The sequence below is a fragment of the Euprymna scolopes genome, chromosome 8, assembly GCF_053919585.1.
Source record: "Euprymna scolopes isolate OS-2025 chromosome 8, ASM5391958v1, whole genome shotgun sequence".
Taxonomy (NCBI): domain Eukaryota; kingdom Metazoa; phylum Mollusca; class Cephalopoda; order Sepiida; family Sepiolidae; genus Euprymna; species Euprymna scolopes.
In genome coordinates, this window is record NC_136489.1 from 127,228,766 (window position 1) to 127,255,265 (window position 26,500).

The 26,500-nt window shown below is 34.5% G+C and overlaps 1 long non-coding RNA gene across 5 annotated transcripts in view; it reads right to left on the reverse strand.

Moving 5' to 3' along the window:
• The window catches only part of LOC145283759 (uncharacterized), a 28,281-nt gene extending 11,269 nt beyond the window's left edge, over nucleotides 1-17,012 (reverse strand). For 2 of the 5 annotated variants that reach the window (XR_013868738.1, XR_013868737.1), the window contains exons 1-3: nucleotides 16,882-17,012; nucleotides 8,994-9,150; nucleotides 4,538-4,612 (exon numbers count right to left, since the gene is read on the reverse strand). This is a non-coding gene — a long non-coding RNA (uncharacterized LOC145283759). Of the gene's footprint in view, nucleotides 1-4,495; nucleotides 4,613-8,993; nucleotides 9,151-16,881 lie in introns of all 5 variants that reach the window. The other 3 variants (XR_013868736.1, XR_013868739.1, XR_013868740.1) reach the window with 3 other exon arrangements.
• Nucleotides 17,013-26,500: the final 9,488 nt, after the last annotated feature.

A 26,500-nucleotide genomic window follows, 5' to 3' on the forward strand; every position in this document is an offset into this window, starting at 1 on the left:
TGATGTGTATACGTGTCACTAAATGTCTATTGTTGGTGATTCTTCACTATTTGAACCCTGGAATTTTTGTGTTGCAGTCTATGTTATATTTATATATAATTAAATTGAAATGAATGGCTCTCGTCTTCAGGAGGCCTCAAGTTTTGACAAGCTTCTGGGCTTGACCATTACTCCTGATCTTAAATGGAACACGTACATCAAATCTGTTGCCAAGGCCGCTGGAAAAATGGTGGGATCTTTCTATCGATCCGGTAGATATCTCACTGCTGATGCTATTCTCTATCTATATAAGAGGCAGGTATGTCCAAGGATGGAATACTGTTGCCACATCTGGGCAGGAGCTGCTAGAAAGGACTTGGTCTGCCTTGATAGAGTTCAAAATAGACTTCGTAGCCTCGTAGGAGATGCCCTTTTTTCTTCCTTGCAACCTCTATCTCACAGAAGAGATGTTGCGAGTTTGTCTCTGATGTATCGTTATTTTCATGGCAAGTGTTCAACTGAGCTTCAATCTCGCCAAACTTTCACAAGAAACACTCGTCTAGCTGTAAACACTATCAATAATTTCCCCCACTCTTTATCTGTGCCTAAACCTAAACGTAGATTCCATGAACAAAGCTTCTTTCTTAGAACTGCACGCCTGTGGAATTGTCTTCCGTTTTCCTGCTTTCCGGCTGACTACAATATGGTTGTGTTCAAGTCTAACGTAAATAAGTTCTTGATGAACCGTTCCATAGAAGTTATCAAATTTACCAAATTTTCATTACTAATGATTACTATATTGTCCAATTTCTACTGTACACTCTTTAACCCTTATCCTTGAGTGGCCTCTGGGCCTTGATAATGTGGTGATGCCTATGTAAAAAAAAAATTGTTCATATGTGTGTGTGTGTGTGTGTGTGTGTGTGTGTGTGTGTGTGTGATACATGTATTTTGGACATACCTTCATGCGTCTTTGATCTTGGTCCACCTGGAATTCATCTTGTTCTTGGAGAGAAGGCTGGGAACTGTTTGGACGAATATTCATTCACTCCCAAGAACGCTGGTTGGTTTTATACAGTTTTTATTCACTTTCCAGGTATCGATCGCAGAAGAATGGAAAGTGAATATCTTTGCTTGCGTGGTTAATTCTAAGTCGCCATTATGAGACACGTCACCCCTCTCCCCAGTGAAGGGATGACGACTTGTTAAACCGTCCGCTCTTCTCGACGTCCAAACTCTAACTCTCAATGATCTCCAGGTAACCTGATATACACGTAGATCCGATCAGCTGACCAGCCCTTCAGGTAAACTTGTCTACAATATGATTTACTATATTTTGACAGTCTTTCAACATTCTTCACATTCATCTCTCACCCATATCTCCAATTAGATAGATAGATAAATAGATAGATCGACACTTTCTTTTGTTTGACCTATACATAACACAACTGAAGAACGTCGGAAGTGACATTGATCGAAACGTTATAGAAAATTACACTCAAAATGAGAATAGTTGCCTGAAGATCCAAATATTTCAATAAATAAATCGTCATTTAACAATTTAGAAACAGCACTCATAATGTCTATATTTGTTCAATTGACACAGAAAGGTTTGAATATAAGAATTTATATATGAAATGAAAAATAAACAATATTAATGTCAAACTTCGCTCTTATTTCTTAGTGTATTTGGAGTAAACACAATAAATATTAGACACTAAAAACAGACTGTAACAAAGCAACATAATTTTATTTTAAGTTCTGAATATTTAGATGATTGTTTATATTATTTCTATTGATCGGACTATTGTTCTCATTTTGAGTCCGAAATAATTCACAAAATATGCAGTTCATATGACATCAGAACAATATTCAAGATTCGACTCTCAAAAAAGTACCTAGTACGAGTCAAGCCTCTGAACTAAAATCTCATGACAAAAAAAAACTTTGTATATGAGATTTCATACGAATGCGTTAAACTATACAAAGATGAGATCGATCGCCCCCTAAAAGTAAGACTAGAAGAACACCGTAAAACCGTGACTCGGGAAGTCGGGACTAGCTGATCACATATGGAAATAAAAGGGAACGAACTTCCCTTTGTGGAACGAGGTCAAAATAATTGACAGGGATTTAAGGTGGGGCGTCAGGCGACTCAAAGAGGCAGCACATATACTAAACAAGGAAACATTACAAAGCAGACCAAGCCTAGAGATTAATAGCAGTTTGGGGGCCCTAATTGTAGAAAAATCAAACATAGTACACCCTACAAATTTCGGCGATGGAAGGGAGATAATCCCCTGTCGATCTTTATTAGAGTTGCCTCTCCTTTGTCAACCAATTTTTTACATATACGAAACCATAGCCATAAAACAGAGACTAACTCAAAGAATACGAAAATATCTACGAAGCCAGTAACTTTTCTCTTTTCTTTTTCAAACAACAACCAACATTCCAGAGGACGGCCCAACGCTAACCCGACGGAAACGTTGTTCAAATAAAATAAGAACAATTGTCCGATCAATACAAGTAGTATAAATAATTTTATTTGTAATGGTATACCTTTCTTATAAATGAGATAGGGTGGGATTTACCATTGCGCCGTTTACTGACAAAGCGTTAGATAAGAGATATATGTTTCATTATTCATTTAGAACATGTATTAGTTCCTTTTATTATGACTACAAATTATACTATCCATCGATGTCTTCGCTTTTTTATATATTATCATCCTAATTACTTTATTTCTTGCTATATAGTTGCTAGAAAGCTTTTCTACTGAAAATATAGGTTACAATGTTTTGAACAAATACGATTTTTATTTGAGTATCCATTCGTGTGAGTCGACTTCATACATACGAACATTTTAGAGACGGAAGTCTTTTCGAGATAAGTGACTGCTATATTGATTTTACCTTTTATCTTTAGATTTCAAATATTAATAACTACATTTTATTTCAGTATTTAATTTATATTTTTATTTTCTAATTGTTTTATTTAATGATAGCGTTTCTCGTCCATATATGTTGTTTATTATATCTACCAAGTTGATCTTAAAGATAGCATAGACTCAACCATTATATTTTCATTTCAAACCCCCCCTCCTCAATCCTGCTTTCATTTTATCTCGCAATTACTTATAACGACACTAGCAATGGTAATTATTTTCAATATTTAACAATAAATAAATATTAATATTAAATAAACAAATATTAATATTAACTAGTTTGAAAGTTGTTTCTGAGACAAAAATCTGCTATTTATGAAAAAAGGTTACAAAATAAACATCACCGAAACGTGTATTACTTAATCTGTTTGCAGTAAACACAAACATCCCTTACATTCGACACCAAAACGCAGTTCTAAGAATAAGAATATCATTTAAATTGCAATTTTATCTTTCCTTACTTTGAGATTTTCTCATATCCCTTTTACCGAAATAAGATTTGATTAAATGATAGATAGAAAAGCCATGTCTTTTCATCAAGTATTATAAATGTCTCACAAATGGAAGTACATATGCTTAAAAGAATAAAACTTACTAAGCAGACCACGCTTAGAAATTAATAGCACATGAAAGGCTCTAATTGTAGGAAAAATAAAAAAAATGTACACTATTAAACTTTTGGAGATAAATGGGAGAAAATTTCCTGTTGCTTCCTCTTTGTCAACTAATTTTTTCACACATATCAAACTACAGCCATAAAACAGAGACTAACTCTAAAAATACGAAAATATCTACAGAGCCAGTAACTTTTCTTCTTTCTTTTCCAAACAACAATCAACATGCCTGAGGACAGTCGAAGGCCAAACCGACCGACATGTTGCACAAATAACACTCCAGACGAGAGCAATAGTCTGATCAATACAATTACAAGAGGAGAAGTGTTGTTATAAAGAAAACTTTCTTTAAGTTTTATATGTTATCCCTGTCGCTATTTTACTCTTCAGACTTATTTATCAAAAATTTATAATGCTTTAACCCTTTTTCTGTGAGTCATTTTACTTGACTCATGTCCCATATCACCGAATCTTAATTTTATAAGACAATATTTTCTATATTCACAGGAAATTCCGTATTCCGTCAATTCACATAGGTTATTAAAAAGTAACCAGCATTAGATTCAGTAAGACAATAATATAAAATTCTACTGAATATAATGTATTCAATATTTACGGAACAAACAAGTGTTTCTTTAAATTCGCATGTATGGCTATGTTTATTCAGTGTTACACAATTTACACATATATGAGTTTTCCCTTTCAGTAAGCAGACATTTTTGTCTACAATCGGGCGATGCCACTTATTGCTTCAATATCTGAATAATAAAAAAAATAAATACTACTATTAAATGGCTCGGAAGTTTTTATTAAGTAAATGTTTGCTATTTAAGTGCGTGTGTCTACGTATTGATACATTGCAGACTGACAAAATTAAAAAAAAATATTAGTCATTGTTTTCAATAAAACGGTATAGTTACATAGCAATTATATATTAAATTAATTTTAAAATCACCTTGACAATAAAAAGAACACTGAATTTGCGTTGTATTCTCACCAGTTGAAAAAGTAAATTCTTTTTTTTTTCTCTCGGGATTTAAAAATATCGTTTCAAACCATTGACCGAGTTCATCTGAAATCAGAACAAATACAAAATGGAATCGGCGTAACAATTCTAACATTTACTTTTAACTGTAAATAAAAAGTGTTTCATATAATATACTTCTACACATTTCGTTCAATATATGCTAGCATTGAAACCCGACGTTGCCAGGGATTTAATGAGTATCAACGAATGTTTCACGCTTCTAATGTTTTGTTCTAGTTAGGAACCCCACGTGGTGCATCGAAAGGAAGTTTCACATTCCTCCTCGTGATGACTTAGGCCAAAATACATTTTCGTCTACTTTGCACACTAGAGAATTTACTGTTAATTTTATAAAATTATTTTTATATAATGGTTTGAATTAAAGTTTAAAATGCAAAAGTCAATTATCATGGTTGAGTTGTGCTCTAGACAGAAACATTCATTTCGAATGCAGCTCTGTCTTATCCAACAACCTACTATTGGTTTTATACGAGGGGATATTTTGTGCATGCGGTGATAAAGCTTCTAAAATGCTTTTGTTAAAATCTGATCGTTCCTTCTTTAATTAGATGTGTTCGATTTCTGATATTACCATAGCCATTCCGATACAATCCCTATCTAAAAACACTCCCAAAAAGTACATTTGTGTGAATTTTTTTTTTTAAATTGGCCCAGCTGTTTCGGAGTCCATGGGGAACGATATCAGACACAGAGACAAAATGGCTTTTATATATCTGCTAGCGAAAATGGTCGACATCTGCAATTCTTGTACAGTAGACTATTTGTTTTAGGTGGCCCCAAATATAAAAATATATTGGGCTCAAGTCAGAGAACCTTGGTTCCCATTTTATGGTGCCTCATTGCCTAATCCAAGTTTTTGAATGGCCATTCAGCCAATTTCACACAATCGTCGCATAGTGATCTTGTGAGCCATTTTGCATAAACAAAACGGTTTTTTTTGTTCACCGATGCGCTCCAACTTCGCCATTAAATCATTTTTAGCATGTTCAAATGCACTTTGCCGGTCACTGTTTCATTGAAAAAGAATGAGCCAAAAACATGACTCCTCCAAAGTCCGCACTACACTAACATTTTAGATGAGTGCTCTTTAGTAGTTTTCGCTCAACGCACGAATAATAACGATTGTTTTGTTTATTAACTTTGTCGTTTTTTTTGTTGTTGTTTTTACATAGGCATCACCACTTATCAAGGCCAAGTGGCCACTCAAGGATAAGGGTTAAAGAGTGTACAGTAGACATTGGACAATATAGTAATCATTAGTAATGAAAATTTGGTAAATTTGATAACTTATATAGAACGGCTCATCAAGAACTTATTTACGTTAGACTTGAACACAACCATATTGTAGTCAGCCGGAAAGCAGGAAAACGGAAGACAATTCCACAGGCGTGCAGTTCTAAGAAAGAAGCTTTGTTCATGGAATCTACGTTTAGGTTTAGGCACAGATAAAGAGTGGGGGGAATTATTGATAGTGTGTACAGCTAGACGAGTGTTTCTTGTGAAAGTTTGGCGAGGGGGGACCATAGATTGAAGCTCAGTTGAACACCTTCCATGAAAATAACGATACATCAGAGACAAACTCGCAACATCTCTTCTGTGAGATAGAGGTTGCAAGGAAGAGAAAAGGACATCTCCTACGAGGCTACAAAGTCTATTTTGAACTCTATCAAGGCAGGCCAAGTCCTTTCTAGCAGCTCCTGCCCAGATGTGGCAACAGTATTCCATCCTTGGATGTACCTGGCTCTTATATAGATAGAGAATAGCATCAGCAGTAAGATATTTACCGGATCGATAGAAAGATCCCACCATTTTTCCAGCGGCCTTGGCAACAGATTTGATGTACGTGTTCCATTTAAGATCAGGAGTAAAGGTCAAGCCCAGAAGCTTGTCAAAACTTGAGGCCCCCTGAAGACGAGAGCCATTCATTTCAATTGATGCCAGACGTGGATCAGAATGTTGATGATGTAAAGAGAGAAGCTTGGTTTTAGATGCATTAAAAGTAACCAGCCACTCCTTTCCCCATTGTACTACGTGCTCAAGATCAGAGGAGAGAGAATTGGAGAGAACTTGGTCGTTTACTGTCTTAGATGTGCGTTTACAGAAAAGTTAGCTTCGTCGCTGAACTAAACATCATGCTTCACAAAATTTTGATCCAAAATCAGCTGATATTTAAACCAAGTAACCATCTGAACTCGTCGATCTTGTTCATATCCGTGTAACATGTTCAACTGTTGCAGTTTGTAAGTATGAAACACTTTGATGATGTTGCATGGTGATTATTCCGACACAGAGCTCATTTGATTATCGTCGCGATGATTTCATTGGACGGTTCTCAACTTTTTCGAAGATGCGTTTTAGAGTTTCGTCAGATACTCTTGGAGGGCCACTTCGTGGTTTGCCTAGGACACTATCAGTTTTACGAAATTTCAATATCAAACGTCCTGCTGTTTTGTGAGAGATGGGTTCGGAATCAGGATAAATCTGATCAAATCTCTCAGGACAAGATCGATTAGATGCGCCATCAGCAACAGGCATAAACAGTAGTTTAACTCGTTCGTCAATTGTTAAGGGCATATCTGAAAATTGAAATAACATTTTTAAAAGGCAAATTATAACTGAAAAAAACGTTTAATATAATTAAACTTGACAGTTATAGTAACTGATACAAACAATGTTTTATTACTTTACTAGCGGGGGGGTACCCGGCGTTACCTGGGTGTTTGGAGATGTGTATGTAGGAGAGGATGACCCTGTTTTAATATTATAAAAAAAACACGTTATAAAAAATTGGAAAAACCAAAACAAAGCAAAACCGCGAACAAATTTTAAAAAAGGAAAAAAAAAAGGTGTAAAAGAGGAAAAAGGTATAGGTAGGAAGACAGGACCGAACCCTAAGCATCTAGACTAAGGCGGAAAAAAATGCCTGACACGTTATCTCTACGTCAAAGAGACACACAATTAAGAACGGATAAAAGTAACCCTTTAGAAACACTTGCAGGTGGTTGAAACTAACGTCAACGTTTTCTAGATCAAACATGACGTCATTGTCGTAGTAGCAGGAGGTGCCGAGTTTAGGGTGAAGGAACACCCCCCACACACACACCCCACACACCCACACACATTTTAGCTTTTATATTTATAGATACCCCCGCCCTGGTTTAGCTAATATATGACGCGTAAAATTGAAAGGAATAAAAAACAAAACGAACGTGAAAGAATACCAAAGGAAAAAAAAGAAAAAACCCAAAAAGTTTCCGCGTAAAATGCAAATATGTTTATTTAAGTCTAACTTTTTTTTAATGGAATAACAAAATTCAAAAAATAAAACTTACCGTGTATAATGAAAATATGTTTATTAAATTTTATTTTTGTCGCTATTAACCAATTTGAATGTCGTTATTCCAATATAGATAGCGTAGTAGTAATTGTGCTAATGAAACTCTCAGAAATGCAATGTAAAGAAATAAATAATGAATAAGTAACTAATTCGAAAATAGGAAGTCAGCCCCCCCCTGGTATCACGTATGAAATCAGTGCAAACATAATAGAAGTATAAAGACAGTAAATAAAATAGTAAAGCGACTAATCGGTGCAAGATTTGAAGAACACTGGCGGCTGACTGGTAAAGTTGCTTGTAAAAACTGGAATCAAATGTTAGTTCGTTTTGTTTAAGTAATCCTTCGAATCGCAATACCCATCCCCTACAGAAAGAGAAAAATATAAAGAGAGGAAGAAGAAAAGGGGAAAAAGAAGAAGAAATTTATAAAATGGCACAAGTAACCCACAGAATAACTCGAATGTAAAGTCTCGTTTCACCCGACGGAAAAATGTCAATCCATGTTTTTTAAGCAACTAAGAACTCAAACGGGTGTTCCTCGTATATTCCCCTGTGGACGTATCCGCAACGGTGATAAGTGGTCGCGGGCGGAGTATGAACCGAATAGAGAGAAAAGATTTTAGAACTTCCATTGATTCTAACCGATTGTGGCAGTGAACTCTCACCGGAAAAATATAGAAGTGTACTAATATGAAGGAACTGTAAGGGTAGTAGGCCAATAGCAAACCTCAGATCCTGTGCTGAAGTGTTGGGACATTACATTTGAATGTAATGTCGTGATTTTTAATCCTATTAAGGTCAAACTCACACGGGAAAAATGAGGTCATTATATATATATATATATATATATATATAAGAAAAGAAGATAGAGAAGAAGAGAAGAAAAAGAGATAAAAGGTCGTTTATTTTGGGACCCAGTCAGCTGTAATGGTTTATAATTACATCAAGTCGGGAATCTGCACGAGATTTCGAACAGAACCCTTCATTTAATCTACGGAGGTAGTATATTCTTGTTCAGCCGTGATAGAAATTCTAACCAATTTGCAATTGCAGAAGAATATTACTTACAACTGAATTTTCTCTAGTATTGTATCCGTTAAGCCACGATCATGTCGCAACAATACTTCATGCATGGGCGAATGGTGACCTTGTAAAGGTACAGGATACTCTCAGGCGTGAGTAGTCTTCTAACTCGATAGAGGTAACCAACCTTCTTTGCAGCAGCCTTTGTATTTGTTCCAGTCCATATTGCCCGCAAATGTTAGGCCGAGGAGTTTGAAAAAGATCGAAGGTTACATCGGGCGAAATGTTGTGAAAAGAAAAAAATGAAAGTCAAGATGAGAGTACGAGTCAAAATAATCCAAGTAATAATAATTCTCAATCGTAATCTAAAAAAAAATACGAAAACATTGATCTAAATATAGCTCTGTAACACGTATTTTTGTGTATTTATAAAATCCTCCTCAATTCCCTCATTTGTTTTAAAGGAGTTCGCCTTTGTACATGTTGTTCCTAGATCTTACCTGTTTTTATTTATCGTTTTTTATATTTGAATTTTCTTTTATTTACATTCAGAATCTTTAAGAAGGTCGGAGGTTACATAGGCCAAAACCTTGTGAAAAATCATAATATAAGGGTCAAGATGAGAAATAGAAGTAAAAGTAATCCAAATAATAAAACTTCTTAATCCTCGTCTAAAAAATTCAAAACTCTCTGTGACACGTATTTCGTATATTTGTCAAATTATTCTCTTATTTGTTTTAAGGAGTTCGCGTTCGTATATACTATTCCTAAATCTTACCTGCTTTTATTTTTTTATTTTATACTTGAATTTTCCTTTGTTTTTGTTTCACTCATTTTTTTTTTAAATTCTGATTCCCAGTAATAGTAGTAGTAGAGTAGTGGTGGTGGTGGTAGTAGTAGTAGTAGTAGTAGTAGTATCTAATTTTCAATCTTATTTGTCCAAAGTCTCTATTCTACTTCATAGTACTTTACATTTCTCTGTCATTAATTCATATATTTTCAGCAGCAGTTATGGCATTTTTCCACAATTATAATTACTGAAAAATTTGCTAATGATGAAAGTGTAGTATCTGTTCGGTTTATTGAGTTTACGGACAAAAAATACACGTTAATTGCGTTCCTAATCCAGAGCGCCCCTTTGTTGTAAGTTCGATTACCTACATAAAAAACCGAGCTTGTATTTACCATGCTCATGTAGAAAGTTTAACACTAAAGTGGCTCAACCACTAAAGAATTAAAATGGTTATATACACAATGACACAATTGTGGATGCGTCTGAATTGGAAAATATCAAATAACAGATCATATTCTTGAAGAGTATGTCCTATAGACTTCAGTGAACAGTTGTGCATGACTGAGAGATTTGGAATCGTCAACGCTTGAGTGATTGTATAATCATTAGATATAGGTTAGATTTTCTGTTATGAACCTCGTACGTTCGTACTCGAGAGAAGACGGACCGTGAAATGGACAAACTGACGAATTTACGCAGCTAGGTCTACACCAATCAAGCATCAGATGCCTTCGTTCAGTCTCGAAAGACAAAGGATATCCCCTGTAAGGGCAGCTGTGTGTATAATTGTGTGGCAAGAGTTGCGCAATTCCAACCACACTTCTCCTGAATCGGCACTGCTTGAGTCCAGTGGCAACGAGAAGTCCAGGACGACTGGAAACAATGCCGAGATAAGTGGAAAGCACATACAGCGCCTGGAAGACACAAATGGTCACCCATCTGGCACTGGCCAGGCTCATCGTTACTTAACTTCGGTGATCTGACGGGAACCGGTGTGTCAAACGTCATTATGTCAATGTATCATATATATATATATATATATATATATATATATATATATATATATATATATATATATATATATATATATATATATATATATATATATATATATATATATATATATATATATTAAGTAATGTGATTTATAATTTAAAATTTAAAAATCAAATTTTAATTAAATTAGAAATCAGTTTCATAAGAAGGAACAACAACAAAATCAATTATCTGTACGATCGTTTCGGAAAACAATGCTTTTTATTGTGGTATACATCAAGTTATGTAGAATAATTATATATAAGTTTTTTGGTAAGCAAGGTCTCCTCATCAGCAAATTTAGGAGGGTTTTTATTGAATTTAAAAGACACTATAAATAAACCTAGCATTAAAAGTAAGGCAGATGAATCTGAAAATTTGAAATAAAAGGTCTGAATTTAAAATTTATAAGAAAATTAATATGGGTTAGAGATAGAAATAAGTAGAGAAAAATATATATTTTTGAATTTACATAATAAATTTGCTTTAAAAATATATAGAGATATTTACCTTTTAATTTTTCTTTTTTTGAAATCAGGAACTGTGGTTAAAGTAGTCATTTAGATGTTTGCTATAGCTTTTTATCTTATTGAATGATGAATTTTAAAAAGGGGGACGCTCGTGCAATAAATTGTTTCCGTTAGCGTATTTTTAATTTAAAGACGCTACGGTTTATATATAGAGAGAATATTTTTATTACAAGTTTAAAGGGGAGATAATTGTCATGTGTTCTTGACTTTATTTATTATTTATTTTACGGTTATAAGGGAGGTAATTAGTCTAACTTAATTTATTAAAAAAATAAATAAATAAATAAAAAATAATTGTAATCTATTTTTACTAATAAGTAATTTTTAATGATTTAAGGTGGTTTATATTTATTAAATTTAAACCAACGTTTATGACTACATGTCAGAAGCTCCTGTCTTGAATTTAATAGTTTGGTTGTACTTTTTATATCTTCATATTTTAAAATTTTTAGGGTCTCTTTTGTACATAGTGCACAAAATTTATCTCCTGGTTTATATGATTTGCAAGTCTCAATTATTTGCCATTTTAAGTTGAAAGAAATATTGCTGTTTTTTAGTTGCCAAATATAGTTGGATAGAGTAGTTTGGTTTGACAGAGAGTTATTTTTAAAAGAATGTTTGTGCGTTGAAATTCTATGTTTTATTAGGCCAGATGTGGAACCAATATATATTACCTCTTGGTTGTTGTGATTATTTTTCGTTAGGTCTATTGTTGGATTATTATGTGGTGGGTTGATTAGTAATTGATCGGTAGATTGATTTAAGTTGGTGTTATTATTTAATCTGGTAGTTGAGTTATGGCTGTTAATAGGTTCATGTAGATTTGGAGTTTCAATGAGATAAAAAGCTATAGCAAACATCTAAATGACTACTTTAACCACAGTTCCTGATTTCAAAAAAAGAAAAATTAAAAGGTAAATATCTCTATATATTTTTAAAGCAAATTTATTATGTAAATTCAAAAATATATATTTTTCTCTACTTATTTCTATCTCTAACCCATATTAATTTTCTTATAAATTTTTAATCCAGACCTTTTATTTCAATTTTTCAGGTTCGTCTGCCTTACTTTTAATGCTAGGTTTATTTATAGTGTCTTTTAAATTCAATAAAAACCCTCCTAAATTTGCTGATGAGGAGACCTTGCTTACTAAAAAACTATATATAATTATTCTACATAACTTGATGTATACCACAATAAAAAGCATTGTTTTCCGAAACGATCGTACAGATAATTGATTTTGTTGTTGTTCCTTCTTATGAAACTGATTTTTAATTTAATTAAAATTTGATTTTTAAATTTTAAATTATAAATCACATTACTTAATATTGAATTAGCTCTAGGACATTTAACTATCGAGCTTATTATATATCTAAATTACAACGAGCACTTTCTATTTCCTGTATTTTAATTGAACTAGTAATTTCACTGTTACATTAAAATACACTCAGCTCTTTAGACTATTGTTCTAATCTCCTTTAAATTTATATATATATATATATATATATATATATGTATATATATATATATCAATTATGTCAATATATCATATATATATATCAATCAAGCATAGTCTGCTTTTAACATACAATATACACATGACTATGTCAGTTCAGTTTATCTAATAGTATTTAGAATAGCATAGTTATACGGCATAATCGCGTTGACACACCGGTTCTCGTCAAATTACCGAAGTTAATCAACGTTGAACCTGGTTAGTATCAGATGGGTTACCATTTGGGACTTTTAGTCGCTGCATGTGCTCTCCGCTTATCTCGGTATTTGTTTCCAGACGTTCTGTACATGCATTTCACTTACCACTGGTATTTAACAATGTCAACTCAGGAGAGGTGTGGTTGAAGATTGCGCACGTCCTGCTACAAAAATTCCACGCGCAGGCACCCCTACGTGGGTATCCATAGTCTGTCAAAAACTGAAGGAGCCTGCGATCTAGAAGGACAATGCAAATTTTATTACCATGTTAGTCACACTTATAAACAATTTAAAACTTAAATTACCTAAGTTGTACGTATTTTCTTTTTCTGTTTTGTGTGAACAAACAAAAAAAAAACAAGAAAACATCAAAAGCTATACATATTTTTTACAATACTTTAAAAAACGTTGTAATTTTCTCAGGGTTTTTTTTTGTTTCTGCTTTTGATTTTATAAATTTTCGATTATAGTAAGTGGGAATACTTGTCAGGTGTATTTGAGATCAGGTTATATCGTATACAGCAATGTTTATTCTGTTATAAATCATCAAAGTTTTTATTTTTATTTTTATAAATTTTGGATTATAGTAAGTGGGAAACAATTTCCAGGTGTATTTGGGATTAGGTTATGGCGGATACAGCAATGTTTATTCTGTCCGTTAGAAATCTGATTTTAATTTCGAAGCCTTTAAACTCTCAATTCAAATGCTTTCAGTTTTGTTTGGTTTCTGAATATTTGTTTTGCTTTATATTTCCTTCAAAAAGACCGGCTTAAAGCTCTTTCAACCCTGGGGTTCTCACTAATTGATCGCCTCTAGATTAACATATAAGTGAGGATTAACTATTTATTATTGAGAGAATATAAACGAAATTTTACCAGCAGAAAAGCAAATGAGGTGCTGTAAGGCGTGTCCAGAAATCAGAGGCAAAACGTAAGTTTTCTTTTTTATTCACAGTGATAAATGTTTATAATGGAGACCGATTTGCACATGAATAAACTAATTTGCATGCCTGAAAATCAACTAATCGATTGAAAGCAAACAGAGGGATTTGGGGGAGAGCAAAAGTTAAGTGGTGGTGGTGGAGTTCTACAAAAGCTGTGGTGGTGGAGTTGTACAAAAACGTTATTCTAACGTTTGAGAAACATGAATTGTGTTTGAAGTTTAGATTCACACAACGAGCTTTTCCTTATAATAAGTTGATTACAGCTTCTCAAGGGTACGTTGACGTTTTGTGAATTGTTTTTTTTTTAATTTTAATTATAAAATTCAGAAATCTTAGGAGCAGCTTGTTCCTTGAAATACTCGATTTTTAAAATGATATATTTTAGTTAATGTAAGCGAATAATTTCAGCATCTAATTTGGTATAACTATTGTAAAATCTCCATATATATATATATATATATATATATATATATATATATATATATTCTTTACATGGAGGCCACCACTTATCAAGGCCCAGAAGCAGCTCGGGGATAAGGGTTATTGCACGTACAGCAATCAATGAGGCAGCATCGCAGTAATAGTTAGTATCGGAGATTTGATAAAGTGTCTTACTTAAGGGGGCAGTTCATCAGAAATTTGTTTATGTTGGACTTGAAGACATTCAAGTTGAAGTTAGGACGGAAACAGGCAAGCGGTAGAGAATTACACAGTTGCACTTCTAAGAAAGAAGCTTTGTTCATGGAATCTACGTTTTGATTTAGGCACAGATTGAGTGGGGAAAATTATTGACCTTGGTTTCAGCTAGACAGGTGTTTTTTTAGAAAGATTGGCGAAGGGGAACCAGAGATTGGAGCTCAGACGAGTATTTGTCATGGAAATAACGATAAAATAAAGATAGGCTCGCAACGTTTCTTTTGTGGGAGAGAGGTTGCAGGGAAGAGAAAAGGGCATTCCCCCACTAAGCCAGGAAGTCTATTTTGTACTCTGTCAAGGCAGGATAGGCCTTGAACGTACTTAAGCACTTATCGTTAAATCAGTATCTCGTCAAAGAAGATCCTATTTTCTATAGGCAAGTGTGTATTGGCACCCTGAATAACATAGCGGAAAGAAATTATAATTCAAAATTATATTTTAGGAATTATAAAAAGTAACCGAACAAATGATGGTCTCTGTAGATGTGAAAAGATAGATTGTGTTTACTAAGCGATTTAGTTTACAAATAAATTTGCAAAAAAAAAAAAATGCACACTTATTTGAGAAATAGAGTATCTCGTTGATTAATGATATATGTAGCTTTTAGATATCCGATGACTCTCGCGCATTTTTTCATTTTAAGTCATTTGATGTATTTAATAGCGGTAAAGCGCAACTGATAGGTGTTTGGATGGGCAATTGGCCGCTTTGATATCCACAAACCATGCTTGTATGAAAAGTACGTTAATACTGGAAGAAATTTATCAGCATCATGGTAAGTCGTACCAGATCATAAAATTCAGAAATCTTAGGAGTAGTTTGTTCCTTGAATACTTTCACTTGACTTTAGTAGAAGTTCTCAAAAATTAAGGGTTTCTTTCCTGGGGCTAACCATTGATTTCTATATGAGATGCCTTAAGATTTGAATAGTCTATTAAAGTTCTCGTATACCCCTCAAACGTCGAGTTAATAAAGAAGCTAAGAGGATAAATTTTCCTCTCCATAATTAATTAGATAATTTATGATATAGTATATTGTTTTAGTGGTTTCTTTTTCTTATCGGATTTCAGGATACGAATTAATCTAGTCTAGTCGAGTATCCGGTTCGATGCTGTTACTAGAATCAACATCGCTCGCAGATGTACCGTTCTTCGTATAAGCCAGTGTGAGTTGGCCATACCGAGAGATATTATTTGGGCTTCGAATACTGTTATTTTTCATATTTGGTACCGGTTTATTTGTAAGGGGAAGTATTATCAGATCAGCTTGTCTCGGTACTTAATCAGAATATGAATCGTGCTTAAATAATAAAATTATTATTTAGAAACCTATTCTTAAATTTTCGAGAGGGTGTTTTGTTACTATTCTGTGCTTTCATTTGATAATTTAATAAACAAAACATACCGCAAATTTTAATTAAAACATGAAAATCGTATCTAAAATATAGCACGGTCCGTTTTGTGCGTAAGCACTCAAACCCCTGCTCTTACTCGAGGATGGTGTCTAGTAAGAATTCAAGCTCTCTCTATAACAACTTAAATGCCGTGAGATATGAGTATTACAACGAAGATGTGTAAGCAATAGCTTGCAAAAAGAATCATAGTAGGCATTCTGGCTAGGCTTGCACACTGAAATTCCTCGGGAAGCTACAAAAAATGTGACAAAATCCACCCTAGGCAATGCAGAAAGAGGTTGGCACCAGATTAGCGACTATTAAGAAAGCGTTGAACAATGAGCTTCGCTACTCTGCGTATAATAGTCGATATCTAAGCAGAACTAATTTCTGTGTATATTTATGTGAAATTTGCAATGCTAAATTGCAGTTATAGGAACTGCATTAAAAAGTAGAAAAAACTTCGTGTCGCAAAAGAAGTGAAAGAAGAAATAAATATAAAGCAGTCCCAAAAGGAGCAAGTTAAAAAGACTACAATAAGCTATGAAGTGTATGTCTATGGTGGCATCACGGCTGGCTGAGAAATATTTTACGAGCTCGTGTTTAAGAGAGCTACAGAAACGCCGCAATCATCCAGCCTAACTGCAAAATGAATCTGATTTCCATACATATATGTTTGGACTTCGGACGTACAAAGTGTTTCACTTTCTTTATAATTATAGAATTATGTTTTCTTGAAGTTGTAAATTTAGTAGACAGCCCATGAGTTTGGTTTGCTTAAACTTATACAGACAATTATTTATAGTAGATAATACAAATAATACTTACCTAACAAAGGCTGAAACGAGTAAAGCTCTGTTTGATCAGATTACAACTTTAGCAATAGAAGCTTTCTTTAGAATATATATATATATATGTGTGTGTGTGTGTGTGTGTGTGTGTGTGTGTGTGTGTGTGTGAGTGTGCGTCTGTGTATGTTTGTGTGTGTGTGATACGTTTTTCACAGACCATGAAGCAAGTGTTTATAAAAAGCAAACACGCACACAGACATACACAGACGCACACTCACACACAGGCACACACATATGGGCCCACACACACATAATTACACACACACACACACACACACACACACACACACACACACACATATATATATATATATATATATATATATATATATATATATATATAGAGAGAGAGAGAGAGAGAGAGAGAGAGAGGGAGAATAGATATACATATAAAGATATAAAAGAAAGAGAGAAGAGAGAAAAGAAAGGAAATGGATATCGATCCGTCCAAATTGAAACAAACGTACTCATGACGCCTGTCACACGTCATCTTTGAAATATCGTAATTGACGCTCAAGATATAGTTTCCAACAATTAAAATGCAAGCTCTATAAGATTAACAATCACTTATTTTCTAATGCAACTGCACCTGAATAAATGAATATGTAAACGCTTAGAATATTATTAATTCAAAGCAAAGGCCGCCAACTGGTAGTCCACGGAACACTGGTGATCGGAACAAGTTTTTAAAAATTTGACCTCTCCCGTCTCTACCAAATTACTCAGCCAATTGTTAGTCTAGACATTTGCAATTTTACATAAAGTGTATTCAGACAATTGGGTTTGGGCCGAAAATTTGGCTGCCAAGGGTCAAAGTTCAAAAGATTTGACCTTTTTCGGTCTCTAGCAACGATTCAACCAATTTTGGATCTAAACATTTGAAATTATACATAAAGGGTATTCAGACATACAGAAACTTTTTAATCAGTTTTGGGGCGAAAGTTTGGCTGCTAAGAGGTCAAAGTTGAAAGAGTTGATATATGCAGACACTATCAAATTCCTCCGCCAATTTTGGGTCTAAACACTTGAAATTTTAGATATAGGTTACTTGAACATGAGTCCATAAATATGAACATAAAGTTTTGAACAATACATACGCCCGAGCAAAGCCGAGTTGAACTGCTAATATTTACTAGATATTACTGAAGAGCTGGTTGCCGTCATTGTTGATAATTGTTAATTATTGATAGTTTACTAATATGGTCTTCTATACATGGCATAGCAACAAGAAAAGTATGGGATCTGTTTTTGAAGTTAAGTATGGATTACGATGGCATTGAATATCTTGCCAGTACTATCAATTTACATCGAATGCGCTATAAGATACTAGACCATCAAATAGTAAGCAGGTCAGAAATTATAATAACTAAGCGCAAGTACCTGCGGAAGAGGTTGCAAAACGGAATGAAATTATGGGGGCTTTTCTAAAATAATGTCTCCTATATTTTTATTTCACTCGACTCGAATGAATCAAAAGAGACAGGAAATTGCATTGTTATGTTAGCTGAATGTATACATTAATGACCTGAAAGTTTCATCTCCTAGTTGAAGATATTGACTGTTTGAGACTCTAAGAAAGCAACCCTTGACGGGCGTCAGAAGCAGAGATGCGTCATTGAATTCATAGCAAAATGCATTAAGAATGGTGGTTTCTATGTAGAAAAATAAATTATGGGGCACAAAAGGTCGCTTCTTTGAATGGTACCATTTCAGTCTTCGTAGCTCTTCAACTTTTTGAGCTAACAAAATAGAAAGCTTTACTTTTGGAACTACCCTCGTAATTTTATTAAAAATGTTGAATGCACTGAATAATTGTTTCAATTTAGAAATGATCTTTTTTCCTAAATTTCTGGTTCACCTAATTCACAATGATGTGTTTAATTGTCTATGAAGTGTAAAGAGAATATGTACTTAGTATATATTCTCTTTACACTTCGTAGACAATTAAATCATTGGATCGTCACATCATTCATTCTAGTACAATGTACTAGAATGAATGATGTGACGATCCAAGATACTTATTACCCAAAATAGGTAACGGCAGAGTATTCTAACGAAGGTAGGCCAGTAGTCAATCAGGTTGGATAAAAAGAACTACCAACTCTAGCGCTAAAGATAAAAAGCAACCATTATTTTGAGCATTAGTCAGTCAGTCAGTTTTTAGTCGACAACTGGTACTTATACTGAATTGGTCACTGAAGTACGGTGTCTGCACAGATGCTGCACTCAAATTAATTGCCCTTGGTCAATGGAGGGGGAAATCCTTCTATACTAAGGCGATTTTATTTTTGCAGAATGCCCCTTTTGAGGGGAGCTGGTTATCTCCCACATTAAACCGACCTTGTGTCACATTTTGTTTCGTAGGAAACAAATAAATAATCAGTTAGTCAGTTGCTGGTAAGATTTCGTCCAGTCCACACCAGTTGGAACTTCGTTATCAACAAGCAAGTGGTAACGTAGAAAGAAGAGAAATTACGAAATTCTTTGAATGAATCGGTTTTAGTGTGCCCGTACATCTACATTACATGACCCATCTTGAAAGAGACTGTCAGCGGCTTCATTTTTTTTCTATTGCTTGACTTTGGAAGGTAAATTGTCATCGACTCATATATATTACAAGTTTTGAAAGAAAGAAGGATTATGTTAACATTTTTTTAAACCAAAAGTGACGTCATTATTTTTCTCTAGTTAGCCATGGTTATGTAAACTCTTTTAAATGCACCCATAATTGACGTAACTTCTTCGAAGTCCATAGGTAACATTTCTAAGTTAAAAATCGTGATAACATATCAAATTTTTGACGGCGAGGAAGGTCGAAACGTTGTCTGGCGCATGCTCCCGTCGATGACCCTCTCGATTGGCGGATTATTTCTGACGTCCTGGAATATTTCGAAATAGGATCCCAAGGGAGCACGTAACAATAAAAACAGCGGACTCAAGAGAACATAACGAAAAGATGGAATGCTACACTTTAAAATGACGGATGAAATAGATGTAAGAAATTAAAAGTTTTCTTGCGTGTAAAATTATAGAGTACATGATTTTTATGTGAAAAATTATGTATACATGATTAGGGGTATGACAACAGAATATTCTTTTCATTGTTTTGACTCCTGTGTATCCGACACAGTTAGACACAGTTAATCAACCGAGAACCACACCACTCTATATAAAAGCATATAAGATATCAACGGATTCACACTCAAGAGGCAAAACAATGAAAAGAATATTCTGTTGCAACATGATTGAACTGAAACTGGATATTGAGAATCTCATCCATTGGAGAAAGAATGCAGATACAAGAATTGTGATAAGAACTAGATAATATGATGTTAGTTATTGTCACTGTTCATTCAGTATTACTCAAATATGTTAATCTTTATAAGCATTGGAGACACGGACAAAATTATAGACAATTAGAGTCTTCTCTAACCGGAAAAAGTATAATTTTCGAAAGGAAATACTAGTATGGTATGTTTTGTTTATGTTAATTATATGATTTACCAGAACTATGATTTTAAAGTGTATAAATTAATATATAATGTGAGACGAATTAAAAGAGATCTATATCTACGGGATGGCCTACTTAAAAGTAACTCGATCTCTCTAATATTTCTCTCAACGACCAACTGACACCACAAGACAAAATGCTATTCTTTTTCTAACAAGATGGCGCTACATGCCACACGTCTCACATATCACTGACACGAGTTCATGGCATGTTTACGGAAGAGAGAGCAATGAGAAAAGTTTAATGGCCACGATGTTCCCTAACTTGTCATCATGATTTTTATTTTTGGGGGACTTTTAAACAAAAAAGTTTACGGAAATAATCCTCAAAATCTAGACTCACTAAAGGAGAACATTATCAACGCTATCAGTAGAATCACTGCAGAAGAGCTGCAGGCAGTATCTGCAAACATTGTTGGACGTGCCCAGAAATGCATAGATGTCAATGGGGAGCACTTCCATCACGTTTTATAGCACTACAGGTAATTTAAACAAGGCTAAAGTAATTTAACACCAAAAGAACAAAAGAATGTACCTCCTTCCTACTACATTTTTCTGAGCTACTTTTAACACTGTATAATATTGTCAGGCGCATCTGTGAATTTGGATCAAATTAGCATTATATCTAACACATCTATATTTTATTCGGATTTGTCACTTCGTCTTTTTAGCGTGTAATTTACATTGAAATAAATATTCTTTTAGTTTGTTGCATGCAACTTATTCCGCTTTTTAGATAATGGTTCAAATGATGCAAGGAGGTTAATTAATTATTCAAATCTTGTAACACGTGAGATAACATAATCTTATTTTGATTATTCTGATTAGATATTTCTGTAAACTTTAAACATTTTTAATCAATTACATTTTACACAAAAGCAACAATCAATTTCGGTTACCGTCGCGTAGCTACACGTTGCAAGAATAAATGCATAACGTCTAAATAATAAATAAATAAGTCAAGTTCCAATTCAACCCCCTTTGTCATTTTAGTTTCCTTGCGTTGTTATTGTGAGTGAACATGGAAGAGCAAAAGAAATTATTCACTTGATTCTTTTTCAGAGAAAATTTACTTTTCCTTTTGTGAAAATGTTAAAGTCACTCATAGAAAATAATCGAAAGTAAATACTAGAACGAACACTATTGCCACTTATAAAAGGCCGTGATTTTTTTATTTCTGAAATGCGCATGGAAAGGTTGTTGTTCCTTATAAAATTAATAAGAGACGTCTGAACAAATTTAGAAATAAACGACTTTATTAGTGAAGGTGTTACATTGTACTGCTTATAAGAGAGGTCTAAAAGATTGCTACATGCAATATCAAGTACTTATATATTGTATTTTCTTTGCATTATTCCGTCGGTTATTGACACAGCTGAACTTAAACTCCATTGCATCCAGGCTGTCCACTTGCTCAGAGGTCCAGTCCACTAGACGACTGAGGTTGGGACCTGTGTAGCTTGGTGTTGGTGGTTGGTCAGGTATCTTTTCCAGCCAGACGTCCAGATGTTTCTTGAAAATTTCGGGAGACACTCTTTATATTTTTATTGCGGCTGGAATACAGTTAAATGTTCTTGTGTCACGACGGGATGATACGACACATAGGTCGGAAAGTGAGATTAAAAAAAAAAGTAGCGTTCTAGAGGAAGAATTCTCTGGCATGCAAAAAGAAAAGAAAAAAATGCATTGGCAGCATTCCCTGGTAGAGGCCGCCTCAGGCAATTAGCAATAAACTAACCAATTTTCAAAGAAATAAGGTAAAGCCTAGGAATATGGACATTCCAGAGAAGCACAGGACCAACAACATACTGCAGTCAACAGATGGAAAAGACTGCGTTGACTTTGGTGAGAAACACCCTTTGCTGATGGTTGAATAATGTGAACGTTGGGTTATTACTCACACCCACAGGAGATTGACTACGCTTTATCTCAAGTTAATTACAATTAACATAAAAGGCCTAACTATTTATGGCTTCCTCCTCCTCCTCCTCTCCACCTGCACCTCCATCTTCGCCCCACCCCCTCTCTATCTCGGCCTCCATCCCCCCTCTCTATCTCGGCCTCCATCCCCCCTCTCTATCTCTATCAGTAAGTGAACTGTGGTAAATGAGGAACTTAATCTTCTGTGTACTCCCAGGTGTTGTTTTTATAAAACACAGCCTCTCTTATCACTGGTGGGTTATTCGTGGGTAAATGTAGAAATAATACATTGGAATCCAAAACTGTGACAAATTTTAGGTTACTTTGTCAAATACTATTTTTGTGAAAGAAAATTTTTGGGTTACTTTGTCATAAGTGATTACATAATATATGATATTATAACAACTCTTTTATTCACAAACAAAAGTTATTATGTCATTTTAAATGTTCTTCTTCGGCGCAACAAGTTATGAGAAAACTCGACGCAGCTCTTAACAAAAAAAACTCTAAAATAAAAAAGTGTTTAAAACTGAAAACACGTTAAATAAAGACAAAGAAATGGCAAAGATATTGAATGAAGACCTCACAACACTCCAATCAAGTAGAACACTTTTATATAAAAAGAAAACTTTATAATTACAATACGAGTATTGGAGAGATTACTATGGTTGGCCTAAATAGTCCACCCATTCTAAAACTAGTGTAAAATGAAAAATGTTGTATGCGCATGTTTGCAAGAAATTTAATGCAACTCTTCATAATTTATATATATATACATATATATATATATGTATGTATATATATATATATATATATATATATATACAATGTGTGCAATTATGCAGAGTGCAGAAACTATTTATTATCAGAATTTTACATAATAGTAAAATAAAGTCAGTCATTTTATAAGAAACCATGAAAACTGCACTAGTAATTAATTAATGCTCGTTTTTCAAAGAAATTTGCAAATTAGTTAACCGTCGTGTAGTCGCTCGCATATCCATGACTGAGAATATTAAGAAGTTCGTTTTAAAAAATTTTAAGTAGGCTTTTAATATTATTTCCAGACCAAGAAAAATACTCTAATTTACAGGTATATAAAAAGAATATTTTTACAAGTTGTTACATAACAAAAAGCCGCTGATTAAATGGAGGAGTAATTTAACAATTGCTGAACGGAATGCAATGTTAAGTAAATGGAATTCGGCGAAACAACGGCTATTCTGTAAATGGGAAAATCTCACTCTTTTCTTAAACAGACAGAAGTGAAGCACTACTGTTCCTCTAATAGCACTAGTGAAGGTCGAAAATGATTGGTGATAATGCAGCAACTTGTAACGATACAACCCATCTATCTATCCATTTCTCTGATTCTCAGTCTCTATGTTTTCGAATGGCAGCCTATACTTTTAAAGCCCAAAGAACTCTTACTCTGCTTGTTCCAAGTTGTATGTATTTATATATAAAAAATAAATTTCAGCACCCAAGTGACAATATTCACAGAAGGTAAATAGCTTAATGTTTCCGAAAACAACGAGTATGTTATCTATAATATAAATTTACCCTGTATGTTTAAGTGTACGTATGCATGTGTGTTTGTGTGTCTGCCTAAAACTTTCGACAGAGGCAACGAATTTTCACGAGATCAGTATCGTTTGAAGCTCGACCCTCCGAACGACAAATATCGAAAACTTGGCTAACCCTCAACTGGACAATTTTCTACAAGGAGGGGTGCCCTTTTGCGCCGATATTTTCGCAAGTAATCCCCTCTTTTAGATTAATTAGCCTTAACTTAACACATTAGCCACTTCTAACCCTAACACTTACCCTAACCCCCTCTTTTAGATTGATTAGCCTTAATTAACACATTAGCCACTTCTAACCCTAACCCTAACCCTAACCCTAACCCCCTCTTTTAGATTGATTAGCCTTAACTTAACACATTAGCCACTTCTAACCCTAACCCTTACTATAACCCCCTCTTTTAGATTGATTAGCCTTAACTTAACACATTAGCCACTTCTAACCCTAACGCTAAACCTAACCCCCTCTTTTAGATTGATTAGCCTTAACTTAACACATTAGCCACTTCTAACCCTAACCCTAACCCTAACCCCCTCTTTTAGATTGATTAGCCTTAACTTAACACATTAGCCACTTCTAACCCTAACCCTAACCCTAACCCTAACCCCCTCTTTTAGATTGATTAGCCTTAACTTAAAACATTAGCCACTTCTAACCCTAACCCTAACCCGAACCCCCTCTTTTAGATTGATTAGCCTTAACTAAACACATTAGCATCTTCTAACCCTAACCCTAACTCTAACCCCCTCTTTTAGATTGATTAGCCTTAACTTAACACATTAGCCACTTCTAACCCTAACCCTAACCCTAACACCCTAATTTAGATTGATTAGCCTTAACTTAACACATTAGCCACTTCTAACCCTAACCCTAACCCTAACCCCCTCATTTAGATTGATTAGCCTTAACTTAACACATTAGCCACTTCTAACCCTAAGCCTAACCCTAACCCCCTCATTTAGATTGATTAGCCTTAACTTAACACATTAGCCACTTCTAACCCTAAGCCTAACTCTAACCCCCTCTTTTAAATTGATTAGCCTTAACTTAACACATTAGCCACTTCTAACCCTAACCCTAACCCTAACCCCCTCTTTTAGATTGATTAGCCTTAACTTAACACATTAGCCATTTCTAACCCTAACCCTAACCCTAACCCCCTCTTTTAGATTGATTAGCCTTAACTTAACACATTAGCCATTTCTAACCCTAACCCTAACCCTAACACCCTCTTTTAGATTGATTAGCCTTAACTTAACACATTAGCCACTTCTAACCCTAACCCTAACCCTAACCCCCTCTTTTAGATTGATTAGCCTTAACTTAACACATTAGCCATTTCTAACCCTAAGCCTAACCCTAACCCCCTCTTTTAGATTGATTAGCCTTAACTTAACACATTAGCCACTTCTAACCCTAACCCTAACCCTAACCCCCTCTTTTAGATTGATTAGCCTTAACTTAACACATTAGCCACTTCTAACCCTAAGCCTAACCCTAACCCCCTCTTTTAGATTGATTAGCCTTAACTTAACACATTAGCCACTTCTAACCCTAACCCTAACCCTAACCCCCTCTTTTAGATTGATTAGCCTTAACTTAACACATTAGCCACTTCTAACCCTAACCCTAACCCTAACCCCCTCTTTTAGATTTATTAGCCGTAACAACACATAAGCCACTTCTAACCCTAACCCTAATCCTAACACCCTCTTTTAGATTGATTAGCCTTTACTTAACACATTAGACACTTCTAACCCTAACCCTAACCCTAACCCCCTCATTTAGATTGATTAGCCTTAACTTAACACATTAGCCACTTCTAACCCTAACCCTAACGCTAACCCACTCTTTTAGATTGATTAGCCTTAACTTAACACATTAGCAAATTCTAACCCTAACCCTAACCCTAACACCCTCTTTTAGATTGATTAGCCTTAACTTAACACATTAGCAACTTCTAACCCTAACCCTAACCCCCTCTTTTAGATTGATTAGCCTTAACTTAACACATTAGCCACTTCTAACCCTAACTCTAACCCTAACCCCCTCTTTTAGATTGATTAGCCTTAACTTAACACATTAGCAACTTCTAACCCTAACCCTAACCCTAACCCCCTCTTTTAGATTGATTAGCCTTAACTTAACACATTAGCCATTTCTAACCCTAAGCCTAACCCTAACCCCCTCTTTTAGATTGATTAGCCTTAACTTAACACATTAGCCACTTCTAACCCTAACCCTAACCCTAACCCTTTCTTTTAGATTGATTAGCCTTAACTTAACACATTAGCCACTTCTAACCCTAAGCCTAACCCTAACCCCCTCTTTTAGATTGATTAGCCTTAACTTAACACATTAGCCACTTCTAACCCTAACCCTAACCCTAACCCCCTCTTTTAGATTGATTAGCCTTAACTTAACACATTAGCCACTTCTAACCCTAACCCTAACCCTAACCCCCTCTTTTAGATTTATTAGCCGTAACAACACATAAGCCACTTCTAACCCTAACCCTAATCCTAACACCCTCTTTTAGATTGATTAGCCTTAACTTAACACATTAGACACTTCTAACCCTA